This window comes from Nerophis ophidion, linkage group LG21 (genome assembly GCF_033978795.1).
Source record: "Nerophis ophidion isolate RoL-2023_Sa linkage group LG21, RoL_Noph_v1.0, whole genome shotgun sequence".
NCBI lineage: Eukaryota > Metazoa > Chordata > Actinopteri > Syngnathiformes > Syngnathidae > Nerophis > Nerophis ophidion.
In genome coordinates this window covers 11,219,967-11,233,674 of record NC_084631.1, presented here as the reverse complement: position 1 = coordinate 11,233,674, position 13,708 = coordinate 11,219,967, and positions in this window count along the sequence as shown.

Below are 13,708 nucleotides of genomic sequence, written 5' to 3'. Positions count from 1 at the left end.
ACGTAATGGTGGAACAAATGGACAAAGACAGTAGAGATGGAGAATGGTGCTCAAATACAACTTTCATTTGTTAAAACTGAAAAAAATATATTTTTAACGGACATGACGGTGCGTGGTCATCACATTGCTGGTTTTATGAGCAGACGAGCATGTTCGGCAGCGCACAATCACGGAGTACTTACAAGCAGACGCAGCGTGTAGACAGAAAAGGGAGAACGGATGCATTTTTGCTTAAAAACCAAAGATAAATGTGAAGTTTTAACACTGAAACACCCTCAGGAAGAGGTGCTTTAAGACATGGCTAACTAGCTAGCGGCAAAAGTTCAGCCACAGTCTGCAGTGTTTTAATTACTTCTAAATCACTAATCCTGGTCTCCATGGCAACAAATTAAGTTTCTTACAAGTATCATCCCTGCAGGACGAGGAACAGCTTCACTACCCACCGTAGCTCACCGGCGTCACAATTAAAACAAACGCCATAGTACATAGTTGAACCTGGTCGATACTACTATGATTACATCAATATTTTTTAGCATCCCAAAATATTTTTTTAGTTTTAAAAAAATGTATAATATGTTTATAAACTCAGGAATTATACGTCTCTGGTCACATGAGGACTTTGAATATGACCGACGTATCCATATGACTTGGTATCGGATTGATACCAAGATTTGTGGTATCATCGAAAACTAATGCAAAGTATCAAACAACAGAAGAATAAGTGATTATTACATTTTAACAGAAGTGTAGATATAACATGTTAAAAGAGAAAATAAGCAGATATTAACAGTAAATGAACAATTAAATTAATAATTCATTTGCTACCACTTGTCCTTAATACTTTTGACAAAATAGTAAATGATAAATGGGTTGTACTTGTGTAGCGTTTTTCTACCATCAATGTACTCAAAGCGCTTTGACACTACTTCCACATTCACCCATTCACACACTGATGGAGAGAACATGTGGACAATGCTGAAGAAACAAGTCTATGTCAGAAAACTAACATTTTTTGATGCGATCAAGGCGTAATAGTAAAGCAGTTTTATTGGAATATTTTAGTGTTTATATAACCGGTGTCCTTTTAAAAAATAACTTCTACAAAACCTAAATGTAGAGAGGCGGAGCTGGCGAACGAGCTGCGGGGCAGGGCACGCTGGAGCCCTGCCCATGATGGCGGCAAGGAGGCGGAGAATGCGGCTGAGCAGAGAGGCGGGGCGTGGTGGGAGCGACGCCGCAATATAATTCAGGTGCGTGGATCGCGCACCGGCACACAATTGACTTATCTCCTCACGGTGTATAAAAGGGGAGAAGGAGGAGAGATCGCGGCAGAAGGAGTTGGAGAGCCTGCAGCACCGTACAATAGATACATACAACAGTACAATAGAATGAGAATAGAATACAATATGTTACTGCAAATTGGGAGCCTTTGTTTGCTTACTTACTAATAAAAGACAAGTTGTCTTGTATGTTCACTATTTTATTTAAGGGCAACATTGCAATAACAGACACATGTTTAATGTACCGTAAGAATTTTAGTTAAAATACAGCAAATAGTGCCATTTTTTTTGTGGTCCCTTTTATTTAGGAAAGTATCATGGTGTCAAAATAATGGTATCGGGACAACCCTAATACATACATACATACATACTCTACATACATACATACATACATACATACTCTACATACATACATACATTCATACTCTACATACATACATACATTCATACTCTACATACATACACACATTCATACTCTACATACATACATACATACATACATACATACATACATTCATACTCTACATACATTCATATTCTACATACATACATACATTCATACTCACATACATACATTCATACTCTACATGCATACATACATACTCTACATACATACATACATACATTCATACTCTACATACATACATACATACATACATTCATACTCTACATACATACATACATTCATACTCTACATACATACATACATACATACATACATTCATACTCTACATACATACATACATACACACACATGTAACCCATTTAAAAATGACGGCTACTAAACCCATCCATGTAAACTAGAGGCAATTCCCAAATCTGCCACAAGGTGGTATTTAGTAAGTCATCCATCCATCCATTTTCTACCGCTTATTCCCTTTTGGGGTCGCGGGTGCCCTGGCGCCTATCTCAGCTACAATCGGACGGTAGGCGGGGTACACCCTGGACAAGTCACCACCTCATCACAGGGCCAACACAGATAGACAGACAACATTCCACAGATTTAAAAAAAAATAAAAAATTAGGGCCGTTTTTCGATTTTTATTATATATGGCAGATTTTAAAACACAAAAAGGGTTAATTTTCATTAACATTTCGCCATTAAATTGGATTTTCTACTGTTTTCCTTTTATGGAGTTACATTTTTCAAATAAAAAAATAAAAAAATGTTCATCTAAAATGAAAAATGATTGCTTCTCTGTGGCGATGACAAATTGAGCCGGAAGCAGTATTTTAGCTTTTCCTTTAGCATGATTTTTTAGCATAACGGTAACAGCTTTATCATAGAAATGCTAACGGCTATATGTGAGTAGCGATTCCTATTAGCAAGGTGCTAATTAATTGTTAGCAATTCTTTCTCCGTTTTTTTTTTTTATTAACACCAAATGACCTAATAAGGTTCACAAATTAGAGTGGCGATTAACATCAAACAACTCTCGTTTCAAATAGAAAACCTTAAAAAGGCCCTGCGATGAGGCAGCGACTTTTCCAGAGTGTACAAAGCCTTCCGCCCGATTGTAGCCTTCCGCAACCCCGAAGGGAATAAGCGGTAGAAAAAAGGATGGATGGATCAAGGTATCAAAATTAATTTTGGTACTGGTACCCGTACGAAAATATTGGTATTGGGACAACCCTCATACATACATACATACAGTGGGGGAAAAAAGTATTTGGTCATCCACCGATTGTGCAAGTTCTCCCACTTAAAATGATGACAGAGGTCTGTAATTTTCATCATAGGTACACTTCAACTGTGAGAGACAGAATGTGGAAAAAAAATCCAGGAATTCACATTGTAGGAATTTTAAAGAAATGTATTCGTAAATTATGGTGGAAAATAAGTATTTGGTCAACCATTCAAAGCTCTCACTGATGGAAGGAGGTTTTGGCTCAAAATCTCACAATACATGGCCCCATTCATTCTTTCCTTAACACGGATCAATCGTCTTGTCCCCTTAGCAGAAAAACAGCCCCAAAGCATGATGTTTCCACCCCCATGCTTCACAGTAGGTGTGGTGTTCTTGGGATGCAACTCAGTGTTCTTCTTCCTCCAAACACGACGAGTTGAGTTTATACCAAAATGGATACATGGATGATACAGCAGAGGATTGGGAGAATGTCATGTGGTCAGATGGAACCAAAATAGAACTCTTTGGTATAAACTCAACTGGTCGTGTTTGGAGGAAGAAGAATACTGAGTTGCATCCCAAGAACACCAAACCTACTGTGAAGCATGGGAGTGGAAACATCCTGCATATGTACATACATACATATATACGTTTGTACATTACATACATATATATATATATATATATATATATATATATATATATATATATATATATATATATATATATATATATATATATATATATATATACTGTGTGTATGTATGTATATAATATACATACTAGGGATTTAAGGGTAAACTGTATAATGATTAACGAGCAGCAGGGTCAAACTCGTTTTCATCGAAGGCCTTTTTCTCACCGCAAATATATGCATGTTCCTATGCATTTGATTTTTATATATATTGTATGTAGATGGTAATAAAAAAAAGTCACCAGAATTTGACTTTGGTATATGTTTTTTCTTCTTTAAACAGCATATTACCTTAAATGGGAAAAAAGAGTATCACTGTTTTTTTGTTTTTTTTAATTCCGGCAACTGAGCTGCCAGTTTTTTACCATAAAAATATTTGACACTGTTTTTCCATTTACAGCAATACACCGTAAAAACAGCAACTGTTGATTATACGGTATAAAAAGAACCAAACAAGAGCTCAGTTAACATAATTTTACTGTTAAAAAACTTGTATTTTCAAGTTACAAAAACATTCTGTAAAATGTGTAGTGTAAAATTTATTGTCATTTGTACAGTGTTTAACATATTAAAACAGGGGTCCCAAAACTGCGGCCAGCTGGCCAGATCCAGTTTATATATACAGTCGTGGTCAAAAGTTTACATACACTAGTGAAGAACATAATAGTATTAAATGTTTATGAGTAAAATATGTTCATCTGAGTAATAAAATGTGTGAATATGAGTATTAAATGTCTGAATAAGAGTATAACATGTTTATATATGACTATCAATATGTGTGAATATGAATATTAAATGTTTTATGCGTAATAAAATGTTAATATGAGTAATACAATGTATGAATAAGAGTTCTAATGTGTGAATAAGAGTATTAAATGTTTAATAAGAGTTAAGTGTTTAATAAGAGTGTAAAATGTTTAAGAGTATTAAATGTTTGAATAAGAGCATTAAATGTGTGAATATGAATATTAAATGCGTGAATAGGAGTATTAAATGTGTGAATAGGAGTATTAAATGGATGTATATGAATATTGAATGTTTATATATGAAGATTAAATGTGTGAATGTGAGTATTGTGTATACATGAGTAATACATGTTTATATATGTGTATTAAATGTTTACTATAAGTATTAAATAAGAATTAAATGTTTGAATATAAATATTCAATGTTTTGAGTATTAAATGTTTATATTTCAGTATTAAGTGTGTGAATGATTATTCAATGTGTATATTTGCGTATTAAATGTGTTTATATGAGTATTAAATGTGTGAATATGAGTATTAAATGTTTAACATGAGTATTAACTGTTTATATGTGAATATTGATTGTGTATATATGATTTCTAAATGCTTAATATGAGTATGTAATGTTTAATATGAGCATTAAATGTTCATACATGTGTATTAAATGTGTGAATGAGGATTACATGTTTTATATGATTATTAAATGTTTACATTAATGAGTATGTAATGTTTATATGTGAGTATCAAATGTGTGAATATGAGTATTAAATGATTAATATGAGTATGTACTCTTTATATATGAGTATTAAATGTTTTTGGTGAGGATTAAATGTTTCAATATGAGTATGTAATGTTTATATGTGAGTATTAAATGTGTAAATATGAGCATTAAATGGTTAATATGAGTTAAATGTTCATATATGTGTATTTATTGTGTATATATGACTTCAAAATGTTTAATATGAGTATGCAATGTTTATATATGGGTATTAAATATTTCAATATGAGTATTTAGTTTGTAAATATGAGTATTAAATGTGTGAATATGAGTATTAAGTGTTTAATATGAGTATTATATGTGTGTATATATATATATATGTGTGTGTGTGTGTGTGTGTGTGTGTGTGTGTTAAATGTTTATGTCTGAGCATTCAATGTGTGAATATTTAATGTTTCATATGAGTATGTATTCTTTATATATGAGTATTAAATGTTTAATGAGTATTGAATATTTATATATGAGTATTAAATGTGTAAATATGAGTATTAAGTGTTTAATACGAGTATGTACTCTTTATACATGAGTTTGTAATGTTTATGTGTGAATTTGAGCATTAAATGTTTGAGTATTTATTGTGTAAATTTGACTTCAAAATGTTTAATATGAGTATGTAATGTTTAATATGAGCATTAAATGTTGATATGTGTATAAAATGTGTGAATATGAGTATTACATGTTTTTTGAGTATTGAATGTTTATATATGAGTATGTAATGTTTATATATGAGTATTAAATGGGTGAAATCGAGCAATTAATGTTTAATATAACAATACGAAGGTCCTGCAGTCCTGGGTTCAAATCCAGGCTCGGGATCTTTCTGTGTGGAGTTTGCATGTTCTCCCCGTGAATGCGTGGGTTCCCTCCGGGTACTCCGGCTTCCTCCCACTTCCAAAGACATGCACCTGGGGATAGGTTGATTGGCAACACTAAATTGGCCCTAGTGTGTGAATGTGAGTGTGAATGTTGTCTGTCTATCTGTGTTGACCCTGCGATGAGGTGGCGACTTGTCCAGGGTGTACCCCGCCTTCCGCCCGATTGTAGCTGAGATAGGCGCCAGCGCCCCCCGCGACCCCGAAAGGGAATAAGCGGTAGAAAATGGATGGATGGATGGATGGATATTAGTATCACATGTTCATATATGAGTTTTAATTGTGACTATATGACTTCTAAATATTTAATGTGAGTATGTATTGTTTAATAGGAGCATTAAATGTTGATATATGAGTATTAAATGTGTAAATATGAGTATTAAATGTTTAATGTGAGTATGTACTCTTTATATATGAGTTGTAAATCTTTAATATGAGTAATAAATGTTTCATATGGGTATTGAATGTTTGAGTATTTAATGTTTGTATGAGAGTATTAACATTGTGAGTTCGAGCATTAAATGTTTAATATGAGTATTAATTGTGTATGTTTGACTTCAAAATGTTGATATATCAGTATTAAATGTGTGAATATGAATATTAGATGTCTAATATGAGTATTGAATGTTTGTATATGAGTATGTAATGTTTATATGTGAGTATTAAATGTGTGAATGTGAGTATTGATTGTGTATATATGACTTCTAAATGTTTAATATGAGTATGCAATGTTTATATATGGGTATTAAATATTTCAATATGAGTATTTAGTTTGTAAATATGAGTATTAAATGTGTGAATATGAGTATTAAGTGTTTAATATGAGTATTACATGTGTGTGTATATAATATATATATGAGTATTTAATGTTTATATATGAGCATTCAATGTGTGAATGAGTATTTAATGTTTCACATGAGTATGTACTCTTTATATATGAGTATTAAATGTTTAATATGAGTATTGAATATTTATATATGAGTATGTAATGTGTAAATATGAGTATTGTTTAATATGAGTATGTACTCTTTATATATAAGTGTTAAATGTTTAATATGAGTATTGAATGTTTATATATGAGTATGTAATGTTTATTTGTGAGTTTTAAATGTGTGAATTCGAGCATTAAATGTTTTATTTGAGTATTTATTGTGTATATTTGACTTCAAAATGTTTGAGTATGTAATGTTTAATACGAGCATTAAATGTTGATATGAGTATAAAATGTGTGAATATGAGTATTACATGTTTTTTGAGTATTGAATGTTTATATATGAGTATGTAATGTTTATATATGAGTATTAAATGTGAATATATGACTTCTAAATATTTAATATGAGTATGTAGTGTTTAATAGGAGCATTAAATGTTGATATATGAGCATTAAATGTGTAAATATGAGTATTAAATGTGAATATATGACTTCTAAATATTTAATATGAGTATGTATTGTTTAATAGGAGCATTAAATGTTGATATATGAGCATTAAATGTGTAAATATGAGTATGTACTCTTTATATATGAGTTTTAAATCTTTAATATGAGTAATAAATGTTTCATATGGGTATTGAATGTTTATATATGAGTATGTAATGTTTATATATGAGTATTAAATGGGTGAAATCGAGCAATTAATGTTCAATATTAGTATCAAATGTTTATATATGAGTTTTAATTGTGAATATATGACTTCTAAATATTTAATATGAGTATGTATTGTTTAATAGGAGCATTAAATGTTGATATATGAGTATTAAATGTGTAAATATGAGTATGTACTCTTTATATATGAGTTTTAAATATTTAATATGAGTAATAAATGTTTCATATGGGTATTGAATGTTTGTATATGAGTATGTAATGTTTATATGAGAGTATTAAAGTTGTGAATTCGAGCATTAAATGGTTAATATGAGTATTAATTGTGTATATTTGACTTCAAAATGTTTAATATGAACACTAAATGTTGATATACGAATATTAGATGTCTAATATGAGTATTGAATGTTTGTATATGAGTATGTAATGTTTATATGTGAGTATTAAATGTGAGTATTGATTGTGTATATATGACTTCTAAATGTTTAATATGAGTATGTAATGTTTATATATGGGTATTAAATTTTTCAATGAGTATTAAATGTTTATGTATAAGTAATAAATGTGTGGATATGAGTATTAAATGTTTAATATGAGTGTGTATACTCTTTATATATGAGTATTACATGTTTAATGCGAGTATTAAACGTTTATATATGAGTATTGGTTGTGTTTATGACTTCCAATTGTTTAATTTGAGTATTAAATGTTTATATAAGAGTTTTAAATGTATAACATGTTTATATATGAGTAACAAATGTGTGAATATGAGTATTCAATGTTTAATTTGTTTCAAAATGAATATTTGATGTTTTAATATGAAATGTTTGTATGGCACATGATTGATTGATTGAAACTTTTTTATTAGTAGATTGTTAAGGAAGAGAATACTTGATATGGATCAGTACAGTTGACACAGTAAACTGCATATTCTGTACAAATAGTAAAACCCGAATAAGTTTTCCAACTTATTTAAGTCGGGGTCCACCTTAAGTTTATCCCGAGGGGGGGCGGCGTGGGAGGGGGGGGGCTGAATCACGACTCTTCCACCGCCGACGTGCACGATTTCACCCTTGGCCCCACTTTTCCAGATGGAGCGCGTGCGTGCGTGCAAGTGTGTGCGCGTGCGTGCTCAGCAGAGTGATGTTTGTTGACACAAGGCCCTGCACGCAGCTTATCTGCAGCCAACACTCACGCCGTGATTTCAGCCGCTCGCGAGAGCGTGCGTGCGTGCGCGCGCGCGCGTTTTACAGGCCATTGTTTGGCCGAATGTGTCCTAAAGATATACAGACTTGTTCGGCCCAGCTCATTAAAAGAGTGCTGAAAGTGTTGCATTTGCAAAGGACTCACTTTCATGTGCGCGTCACTCCTTTATGTGTCCGACGGTCAACAATGCAGCTCACGCAAAGTCGATTCGGATGATCGTGATAAGAACACTTGATTGTGTTAGTTGCAGCAATTGCTGGTTGAAATTAATGAAGGCACATTCCAGTTGTGTGTTTGTGTGTATATATATATATATATATATATATATATATATATATATATATATATATATATATATATATATATGTATATATATATATATATATATATATATATATATATATATATATGTATATATATATATATTAGGGGTGTGGGGAAAAAACGAATCGAATCGTTTACGGTGTGCGATTCAGAATCGATTCGCATTTAAAAAAAAAAAAAAAATGTTTTAATCAATCCAACAAACACAGCAACACCATAACAATGCAATCCAATTCCAAAACCAAACCTGACCCAGCAACACTCAGAACTGCAATAAACAGAGCAATTGAGAGGAGACACAAACACGACACAGAACAAACCAAAAGTAGTGAAACAAAAATGAATATTATCAACAACAGTATCAATATTAAGTTATAATTTCAGCATAGCAGTGATTAAAATCCCTCATTGACATTATCATTAGACTTTTATTAAAAAAAACAACAACAATAGTGTCACAGTGGCTTACACTTGCATCGCATCTCATAAACTTGACAACACACTGTGTCCAATGTTTTCACAAAGATAAAAAAAGTGATATTTTTGGTTCGTTTAATAGTTAAATTTACATTATTGCAATCAGTTGATAAAACATTGTCCTTTACAATTATAAAAGCTTTTTTTTTTTTTTTTTTAATTTACTACTCTGCCAGCATGTCAGCAGATCCTGCTGAAATCCTATCTATTAAATGAATACACAATCGTTTTGAATCGGAAAAAAAATCGTTTTTGAATCGAGAATCGAATCGAAAAAATCGATATAGAATCGTGACCCCAAGAATCGATATTGAATCGAATGGTGGGACACCCAAAGGTTCACAGCCCTAATATATATATATATATATATATATATTAGGGCTCCAAATCTTTGGGTGTCCCACCATTCGATTCAAAATCAATTTTTTTTTTCAATTCAACACAATTCTCGATTCAAAAACGATTTTTGATAATATACATTTTTGTTTCACTACTTTTGGTTTGTTCTGTGTTTGTGTCTCCTCTCAATTGCTCTGTTTATTGCAGTTCTGAGTGTTGCTGGTTCATGTTCGGTTTTGGAATTGGATTGCATTGTTATGGTATTGCTGTTTAGGAGTTTGTTGGATTGATTAAAAAAAAAAAAAAAGAGTTTTAAAAAATGAGAATCGATTCTGAATTGCACAATGTGAGAATCACGATTCAAATTGAAATCGATTTTTTCCCACACCCCTAATGAATATATATATATATTCAGTGTAACTTTATTATTATTTATTTATCTAATAGAATTGGAATAGGTTTAGTATGTATTAGAAAATACCAGGTATTGGTGCAAAAACAGCTTGCATGAGAAATAGAGAGCCAAAATAGCAAGAAATTAAGTAAAATACATTATGAGAAGCAATTGACAATAAATAAAATTTAATGAAAACAAATAAATGGGAGAATAATTATAAAAAACAAACAAAAACTCCACAAATGTACAAAAGGTAAGCACAGATAGTCTTGTAGGAGTTAATGTAGCGCATAAAATAAAACAGTTGATAATAGAAATAAAGCCAAAATAGCAAGAACTTAAGTAAAATCAAATATAAGTAGTTATCGACAATTGATAAACTATAATTTAAAACATGTCACAAATGAGCATGATTACAAAAAAAACAAAATGTACAAAAGGTAAGCAAGAATAATGTCCAGTTAGAGTTAATGTAAGACATAAAATAAAACAGTTAGGATGAGAAATAAAGCCAAAATAGCAAGAACTTAAGTAAAATCAAATATAAGTAGCCATTGACAATTTATCAAGTATCATTTGAAAAAGTCAAATATGAGCATGAATACAAAACTCAAACCAAGTAAAGACCATCCATCCATCCATCCATCCATTTTCTACCGCTTATTCCCTTTTGGGGTCGCGGGGGGCGCTGGCGCCTATCTCAGCTACAATCGGGCGGAAGGCGGGGTACACCCTGGACAAGTCGCCACCTCATCGCAGGGCCAACACAGATAGACAGACAACATTCACACTCACATTCACACACTAGGGCCAATTTAGTGTTGCCAATCAACCTATCCCCAGGTGCATGTCTTTGGAAGTGGGAGGAAGCCGGAGTACCCGGAGGGAACCCACGCATTCACGGGGAGAACATGCAAACTCCACACAGAAAGATCCCGAGCCTGGATTTGAACCCAGGACTGCAGGACCTTCGTATTGTGAGGCAGACGCACTAACCCCTCTGCCACCGTGAAGCCCCAAGTAAAGACCAGTGAGCGTTAATAATGCATAAAAGAAAAGAGTTAACATTGATTTATTCCACAACATTCAGTGCTTTTTACAAAATGTGTCTGAATAGTCGACATTGTGGTCATTGTTTATTTCCCCTCCTCATAAAATTAGAACATTTGTTGTAAAGTTACCAGCTAATAGATATTAAAGTTCTATTTTTAAACACATTTCAAATTCAGTTAGAAAAATGAACAAAGTTGCTCATATAGCATTTGTACTCCCGAGTCGCCATAAATGTAATTAATCTGAATGTATTCTACTCTGTAACATGAAAGCCTAAAGATCCACAATATTTTAACGACTGAAAATAATAATAATAATAATATTCATGAACCAATTATTGTGCAACAAGTTGAAAATATTCAGAGGAGGCAATGCTAACTCGTTACATTGACTGCGTTACATTTGGAGAGATCCAACTAGTCACACTACTTTTAATGCAACATACTTTTATATTGTTTATGTTCTTTTTGTGACGAAGAAACACAACTTTGATTTCCTTACATTGAGTTTCATTCTGAGCACTACTTTTTTAAATCATCATTAGATTTATTTGCAACTGTTTTCTTTATTTATGGATAATCTAAATATAGATTATACATATAGGCTTTTTAGAGATGTTCCTATTGTTTTCGTTATTTTTACACTATTATATTTTTATTAAATATAAATTATTATTAGATTAAGTAAAGTATTACTTTGTTACACATTAGTTTATTGTTACATTGTTGTTACGTTGCATTACACATTACCATGTTATTCAATTATTAGTACATTGTTGCTACATAATTACACTATTTTTATTATTAAGTGTTACATTATTGCATTATTACAATATCATTCCATTATTGTATTGTTATTACACTGTTACATATGTAATGTTACATTATTAATACATTATTAAAAATATTACATAATTATTCCATTATCACCTTATTATAACATTATTTTATGTGATATAGTTGTATTTTAATTGTTGAAAATATTGGTTCTCATTGTTAAAAATATTAGTTTTCATTGTTGAAAATTGTTTTCATTTTTGAAAATATTAGTTTTCATTGTTGAAAATTGTTTGTTTTCATTTTTGAAAATATTAGTTTTCATTGTTGAAAATATTTGTTTTCATCGATAAATATTTTCAACTATAAAAACTATTTGTTTTACTGTTGGAAATTGTTTTTATTGTTGAAAATATGAGTTTTTATTGCAGAAAATATGAGCTTTTATTGTACAAAATATTAGTTTTCATTGATGAAAATATTAGTTCTTATTATTGAAAATATTAATTTTCAATGTTGAAAATGTTTTACTTTATTTTTGAAAATAATTGTTTTCATTGTTGAAAATATTAGTTTTCATTGTTGAAAAAATGTTACTTTATTTTTGAAAATATTAGTTGTCATCATTGAAAATGTTAGTTTTCATTGTTGAAAAAATGTTACTTTATTTTTGAAAATAATTGTTTTCATTGTTGAAAATATTAGTTTTCATTGTTGAAAAAATTGTACTTTATTTTTGAAAATATTAGTTGTCGTCATTGAAAATATTAGTTTTTATTATTGAAAAAACGTTATTTTATTTTTAAGAATATTAGTTGTCATTCTTGAAAATATTAGTTTTCATTGTTGAAAAAAATGTTACTTTATCTCTTTTAAATAATTGTTTTCATTGTTGAAAATGTTAGTTTTCATTTTTAAAAATATTGGTTTTTTATTGTTGAAACATTTTTTACTTTATTTTAAAAAATATTAGTTGTCGTCATTGAAAATATTAGTTTTTACTGTTGAAAAAATTTTACTTTTATTTTTGAAAATAATTGTTTTCATTGTTGAAAATATGAGTTTTCATTGATGAAAAAATTTTACTTTATTTTTGAAAATATTAGTTGTCATTGAAAATATTAGTTTTCATTGTTGCAAATGTTAGTTTTCATTGTTGAAAATATTAGTTTTTTATTGTTGAAACATTTTATTTTATTTTTGAAAATATTAGTGGTCACCATTGAAAATATTAGTTTTCATTGTTGAAAAAATAAATAAATAAAATAAAACAAATGCAGCTGAGATTGGCTGCAGTACCCCCGCGAACCCGAACAGGACAAGCGGTAGGAAATGGATAGAAATAAATATATATATATATGTATATATAGTATATACATTTCGGTAAATGAGTGATGGCTGCTTTTGAATGAAAGTTTAGACGACCCGTGTTTGTGCGAGTGGGGGGTGGGGGGGGGATTGATGTGACCTCACGCCCAATTAGCCGCGGTCACGACTCAGCAGGCCCCGCCCACCTCCTGCGTTTAAAAGCTGCGGGGT